General features: G+C 39.7%; 1 non-coding gene across 1 annotated transcript; it reads left to right on the plus strand.

The window, feature by feature from the left end:
- Positions 1 to 7,420: 7,420 nt before the first annotated feature.
- On the plus strand, positions 7,421 to 7,554 carry LOC114076589. The gene has a single exon (XR_003577650.1). It is a non-coding gene; the product is annotated as a small nucleolar RNA snoR137 (small nucleolar RNA).
- Positions 7,555 to 7,904: the final 350 nt, after the last annotated feature.

Genomic DNA, 7,904 nt, shown 5'->3' on the forward strand with positions numbered 1-7,904 from the left:
TTAACAGAGCAAGTTACGAGAGTTCTTATATATTTTAGATCGGGACAAATTTTTGAGGAAGGTCCTCAAAAATTGCATCAAATATGTCATATAAAGAACGGGCGAGCGTGTAAGCCAACTGCAAGAAGGAGCATGAAGACAAGACCAACACAAATCAGTCTTTCAAACTAAGAATTTTGCTTTGGATGCAGGAGCATTGAAGTCACAAAAATGGCTATATAAAGCTGTCAAGAATGACAAAAGGCGTCATTGCACCCATCGTGGACTCATCAACAAAACCTAGCAAATCTTCAATCTCATTTTATCTCTATTTCTTTATATTGCCTCAAGTGATAAACAAGTTTCTTTATCTTGCAGGAATATTAAGGCCGAACACTGACAAATTCTTTCAAAGTTGCAAGAAACAAAGTGCAGGAGGATGGCTAGTTATGAGTCATGATCAAAGTTACTGTTGGACTCATCATAGCCTAATTTGGATAAGCCAAAAGACTCAATCTAGTTCCTCAACTTTACTTTTATTCTTTACTTCATCATCGATACTAATGTTTGGTGTCGAGCTTTGCAGGTGATAGTAATGATAAAGTCGTATATTAAAGCGACATCAAATTTTTAAGATGATCAGAGTGACACTGACTTAGAAGTGTTGCAAGAGAATTTGCCGAGTCCATCACTTCAGAAAGATGATGGTGACCATAATATCTCCTTGATAGTCAAAATTATCGAATTGTTACAAGTTTTCGATAAAATATTAAAATGACTGCAACAAACTCAAATTCTGCTGAGTTTGTCAAGGAAGACGAGAGTTCTTTATTTTTCGTGTGAATGAATTAAGTCATTCACCTCGATAATTCTTTCTTTTAAAGAACAGAATTATAGTCGCGACGTGCATAAACGTCAATTTAGTTTTTTAGTATGTTTGTCGCGTAGCAATTTCGGCGTACTTTGTTTCTTGAATATGTCAGAGTCATAATTCTAATTTGTTGGGCATCCACCCCATAAGTGGATTATGTGTTATGATTGTACAATCAAAGACTTTAGCATATAGTTTGTTGGGCGATCCACCCCATAAGTGGTTCGTATATATGCTTTTCCATTTCAGGTTTCTATTTTTGAATCATATGGAATATTATCGAGCCATGCACCTCGTTACAGTTGGAATATTATCGAGCTATCCACCTCGTTACAGTTGGAATATTATCGAGCTATCCACCTCGTTACAGTTGGAATATTATCGAGCTATCCACCTCGTTACAGTTGGAATATTATCGAGCTATCCACCTCGTTACAGTTGGAATATTATCGAGCTATCCACCTCGTTACAGTTGGAATATTATCGAGCTATCCACCTCGTTACAGTTGGAATATTATCGAGCTATCCACCTCGTTACAGTTGGAATATTATCGAGCTATCCACCTCGTTACAGTTGGAATATTATCGAGCTATCCACCTCGTTACAGTTGGAATATTATCGAGCTATCCACCTCGTTACAGTTGGAATATTATCGAGCTATCCACCTCGTTACAGTTGGAATATTATCGAGCTATCCACCTCGTTACAGTTGGAATATTATCGAGCTATCCACCTCGTTACAGTTGGAATATTATCGAGCTATCCACCTCGTTACAGTTGGAATATTATCGAGCTATCCACCTCGTTACAGTTGGAATATTATCGAGCTATCCACCTCGTTACAGTTGGAATATTATCGAGCTATCCACCTCGTTACAGTTGGAATATTATCGAGCTATCCACCTCGTTACAGTTGGAATATTATCGAGCTATCCACCTCGTTACAGTTGGAATATTATCGAGCTATCCACCTCGTTACAGTTGGAATATTATCGAGCTATCCACCTCGTTACAGTTGGAATATTATCGAGCTATCCACCTCGTTACAGTTGGAATATTATCGAGCTATCCACCTCGTTACAGTTGGAATATTATCGAGCTATCCACCTCGTTACAGTTGGAATATTATCGAGCTATCCACCTCGTTACAGTTGGAATATTATCGAGCTATCCACCTCGTTACAGTTGGAATATTATCGAGCTATCCACCTCGTTACAGTTGGAATATTATCGAGCTATCCACCTCGTTACAGTTGGAATATTATCGAGCTATCCACCTCGTTACAGTTGGAATATTATCGAGCTATCCACCTCGTTACAGTTGGAATATTATCGAGCTATCCACCTCGTTACAGTTGGAATATTATCGAGCTATCCACCTCGTTACAGTTGGAATATTATCGAGCTATCCACCTCGTTACAGTTGGAATATTATCGAGCTATCCACCTCGTTACAGTTGGAATATTATCGAGCTATCCACCTCGTTACAGTTGGAATATTATCGAGCTATCCACCTCGTTACAGTTGGAATATTATCGAGCTATCCACCTCGTTACAGTTGGAATATTATCGAGCTATCCACCTCGTTACAGTTGGAATATTATCGAGCTATCCACCTCGTTACAGTTGGAATATTATCGAGCTATCCACCTCGTTACAGTTGGAATATTATCGAGCTATCCACCTCGTTACAGTTGGAATATTATCGAGCTATCCACCTCGTTACAGTTGGAATATTATCGAGCTATCCACCTCGTTACAGTTGGAATATTATCGAGCTATCCACCTCGTTACAGTTGGAATATTATCGAGCTATCCACCTCGTTACAGTTGGAATATTATCGAGCTATCCACCTCGTTACAGTTGGAATATTATCGAGCTATCCACCTCGTTACAGTTGGAATATTATCGAGCTATCCACCTCGTTACAGTTGGAATATTATCGAGCTATCCACCTCGTTACAGTTGGAATATTATCGAGCTATCCACCTCGTTACAGTTGGAATATTATCGAGCTATCCACCTCGTTACAGTTGGAATATTATCGAGCTATCCACCTCGTTACAGTTGGAATATTATCGAGCTATCCACCTCGTTACAGTTGGAATATTATCGAGCTATCCACCTCGTTACAGTTGGAATATTATCGAGCTATCCACCTCGTTACAGTTGGAATATTATCGAGCTATCCACCTCGTTACAGTTGGAATATTATCGAGCTATCCACCTCGTTACAGTTGGAATATTATCGAGCTATCCACCTCGTTACAGTTGGAATATTATCGAGCTATCCACCTCGTTACAGTTGGAATATTATCGAGCTATCCACCTCGTTACAGTTGGAATATTATCGAGCTATCCACCTCGTTACAGTTGGAATATTATCGAGCTATCCACCTCGTTACAGTTGGAATATTATCGAGCTATCCACCTCGTTACAGTTGGAATATTATCGAGCTATCCACCTCGTTACAGTTGGAATATTATCGAGCCATCCACCTCGTTACAGTTGGAATATTATCGAGCTATCCACCTCGTCACAGTTGGAATATTATCGAGCCATCCATCTCGTTACAGTTGGAATATTATCGAGCCATCCACCTCGTTACAGTTGGAATATTATCGAGCCATCCACCTCGTTACAGTTGGATAATTATTGAGCTAGCTAGCTCGTTACAGAGAACTCCAAAGAGGAGAAAACTATCCCCAAAATCAGTAATTTTACTGAGAACAGGAGGCAGTTATATCACTCATGTCAAAGATTTGGGAATGTGGTTTGTTTATTTCAAGCAATTCCCAACAATATAAATTTACAAAGAGTGTCTAGCCACATTCAAAGGTGAATCAAACAGGAATCTCAGCGAAGATTTCCTGATTTCCGTAAAGGACGCTATTTGCATTACATTATCAAGCAAGATAATTATTGTCAATCAAGACGATGCATTACCCCAGAAGAGATAGTTATTTTATTACTATTTATTATTATCGATCAAGTCGGTATATCATTTGGAGGTCGTTTTGCCGTTATTATCAACGCAGATGATATAAATATTCATGCATCGCGGAAAATCATGCATTGCGAGTCAACAATTATGCACGACGAGAAGACTTCATGCCTCGTCAAAATTTATACATCGCGAGAAGATTTCGTGCCTCGCTGAAGTTATGCATTGCGAGAAGATTTTATACCTCGCAGAATTTATCGCGGGAAGATATTCATGCCCCGCAAGAGGACATACACGGATAAAGAAAGGGAAATTGTGTATCCCAAGAACAGCATTTATCCATCGGCCTCAACTGCATCTTTTATTTTTTTGATAAAAATAAACAAGAAGAGCATCGAAGATGACGACAAAAGAAATAACAATATCGCATCAACGTTTATTTATTTATTTTAGCATCAAATGAAGAGTACATTGAAGATTTTACTGCAAAGCACAAGGCATAAGCTTTATTTGCTGGACGTCAGACCGATCGAGTCGACGTCGAATATTGAGGAGAACAATGAAGTGTCGACATGGTAAAAAGACACTGTCTCCCATCCTAATTGCATTTTTTAAAGCTGACGAGTTTTATCTCAGTCTTTGTCGAGAGCATCCAAAAGGATGAATTCTCCAAAAACCACAGGTGCGGACGACACCAAAAAGGATGCAGCACAACGTGGAACTTTTTCTTAGCAGCGAACTGGGACACAGTCCAAAGAGGAATGTCAAACTCTTAGGACGCGAGAAGAGGAGCGACTTCCACCACAATCGAACCACCCCTCTCGAAGCATGCGGGTCTTTCTTTAGTTCTGTCAGTTTCTGTCTCGCATCCGGAAGTTTAGTTTTATCGGAAGCAAGTTTCCAATCTGAGTGACAATGCGTCAAGAGCTTTGGAAGTTATGTCCGTGTGAGTTCTTAATAATGGGTGTGAAGCGCGCCACAGTCATGGCTAAGAGGTTACAAGCCTCTTTTTCATACTCGTTAATTTGTCACTTGTCCAAAATCAAAGGTTATCTAGTATAATAGATTTCCTTTTCCACCGATCGAGTAGAACTACACACAGCCTGATTCCGAAGGTTTAAGGATATGTAGGCGGATTCAATGTTGAAACTCGGCTGTATTCCAACATTCGCTCTTGAATTCTATTCTCGAGCATTTCGATACCTTCATAATTCGGTGTCGAGGTGGCTTTTGATTCTTTCAAATCGTGTGGTAAATCAAGCTTATCGAACTACAAGTGGCCTGAATTCTCATATAGCCTGAGATATGTAGGAAACCCGTTTGCAAGGGTTCGGCCATAATCCCTAGACCCTTTGTCGAATCCTTCCTTTTAAAACGAATGGAGTTGGTCAAAATTGGTTCGGTCAATTTCATTTTCCTCGAGTTGCTTGCATCAACCCAAGTAAAATGAGGGACAGTTGTTGACGTCCAAATTTTGACCCGCGTCGGTATAAATTGATTATCGAGCTTCCTAAATTTTCCAAATATTTTAAATTAATTAGTTTTATAAATTTTACGAATATAATATAATACATGAACTTTTGTTACTTCGAATACGTTTTAACATAATTTTCGATAATATATTTCTCACATAATTATGTATATAATTAGTATATCTTATGATTATTCAAAGACCATCAAAAATATACATTTAAATGTTTTATTAAACTAGTTTAATTTAAATTATAATTATACTTTTGAATCACTTTTTACGATTTTAATAATTAAACTACTAAACAAAGAAGCTCGTTAATTAGTCAATACAAATTCGTCATTTTAATTGGTTATTCGTCAAATTAACCCAATTCCCTTTTCCATTTTTAATTAATTCATCCACTCCCAATTTCAGCCCACTTTATTCCTCAACTCCTAGGCCCAAACGTTTTCAGCTCTCCACCTCAAATCCAGCCCAACACTTATTAATCCCAGCCCATTTAAATTCTTGCTTCCAAACTAATTCCCAAGCCCAAGCTTCCTACCCGCTCCGACCCAACCCGTTTCCCCCCGACCCGACCCAACTCCTCCCTTTCTTCTTCCCTTTTCCCAGAACCCACGCGACCCCCATTCCCAGAAAAATCACGCGACCCCTCTCCCCCACGATTCCCAGCAGCCCACGCTCTCTCCTCTTCCCCACGATCCCCCGCGTCTCCCCACACTCTCTCCTCCGCGTTCCTCCTCTCTCTATCGCGCGTGGGCAGAAGGGATCAACAACGGAAACCTGCGGTAGCAGCTATTTCTTGTCGTTTCTCCCGCAACGTCCCTCTCACTCGTACGACTTCGCAGCGCTAAACGACGCGGATTCGTCCTTGGTAGCGTGGGATTGAGCCACGTCGCTTGCCAAGGACGAAGAATCAATCTCCGCCCTCCACCTCCCCTTTTCCGTGCGATTTGGCCGCGTTTGGATAAGGTTTCCGCAATTTCAAATTCGAAATGGGCGGAAAATCGTATCACCCACCCCCCAAAACCGAAACCCTAAAAATCTTCTATATAAACCCCACCCCTCTTCAGAAAACGTGGTTAGAGATTTTGGTTGGAATTTTTTCGAAAAACTTTGGCGGTTCTATTTATTTCCGAGTGAACTAAAGGAAATTTTAGAGCAAGTCTTTGGCCTTTTGTCGATTTGTTTTCGCTGGAACGGAAGAGCGTTGAACAGTTGAGAGAAGAGAAAGAAGGTAGTAGCAGTCGCGATCATCGGATTAAATTTCCTCGTTCATGGCTTTTGAACAGCCACATTTCCGGTTGTGAAGTCGTCGCCTCTCCGCTCGGTGTCGTCCCTGTTTCGCTGCCATCGAAGAGATAAATTCTTTCATCTTCATATGTTTTCCTCATTCGAGTGTATTTATTAACTAATATGGAGAATCTGGTTGTGGCTGCTTGTGGGAAATCATGATTTGTTTTCCGTCTAATCATTAAATGTTGAAAGTTTGATCTTCTTTGTTGATTCGAATCCATTGTTTGGTTGTTAAGCCCTCAAATGGGTCTTCCCTTTGCTGCTTGCATCCTGTCTCAAACATTAGACGTGATGTAAAGAGCGCTTACGGGTTTCTATATTTTCAACTCTGTTTCGGCCTATTGGTTTTGATTTTTCCTCGTTTGGGTAGCACTGTTCCAGCACTGTTAAAGTGCTTATAGGCGGCGTGGTGTAGGTGTATTTAGTCGCAGAGAGGCATATTAGGATTAGTTGTGGTTTGTTCGTCGGATAGTTGTGTATTTGCTTGTCTCGAGTATTGTAGTAAGGGTAACAGGTTTATATCTTTGAGCTCTCTTCTCCTGAAATTTGTTTTCTTTTCTAAACTTGTTCAAGTATATGGTTCTTGAATACATGATGGCTGCTTATCCTCTCCATTGTCTTTATTTCCAAAATTGTTACTTCGCTTGGATAATCTGTCTTGTTAGGAGTCTTGAATGAACGTTTCATTTTTTGTGTGCCACGTTGGTTATCTGAAACTTTTCCTGGAAATCTGTGGTTTGAAAGGCCGTCTTCGTCTCGCAGTGGCCATTTGTATTTGGCTGTCTTAATCCGTAGTCGTGTAGTAAGTTAATGGAGTTGTCTCCTTGTCTAGTTTGCTTGATGTTGGATGGCATCGCTTCATATGTTGAAATCCCTCTTAAAGTTAAGTGAGGGATGTTCAAGTGTTTGAAGCATAAATGATTAGTTGATATTTAACCATGTGACGCATTTCAATAGTATTTCACTACTTGTTTCTGGCTAAGTTTGTTCTTTAAATGTGATTTGGAGTTATCAACAATTTCGTGTGAAGGTTTCTCTACGCTTGGTTTTGCAGCACAGTTTATGTATCGTTGTATGGTGTCATTTAGGTTGAAACGATTTATATAGCTTTAAATACCATTAAAGTTGTTGGATGTTGGTTTTGCTATTCTTGTGAATATTTGATTAGTATTACATGTTAAAGAAGCCCTTGTTGTGTTTGTGAATTTGTTTATTTTAGTTATTATTTTTAAAATGTCAATTCTCATTTCATTTGTTTTTGTGGCATGTGAAAACTCCTCTCGAGTCCATTGCGGGACTCCATTCTTTCTCTATGCATTCGGAAGAGCCATAAAGG

This window comes from Solanum pennellii, chromosome 3 (genome assembly GCF_001406875.1).
Source record: "Solanum pennellii chromosome 3, SPENNV200".
Classification (NCBI taxonomy): domain Eukaryota; kingdom Viridiplantae; phylum Streptophyta; class Magnoliopsida; order Solanales; family Solanaceae; genus Solanum; species Solanum pennellii.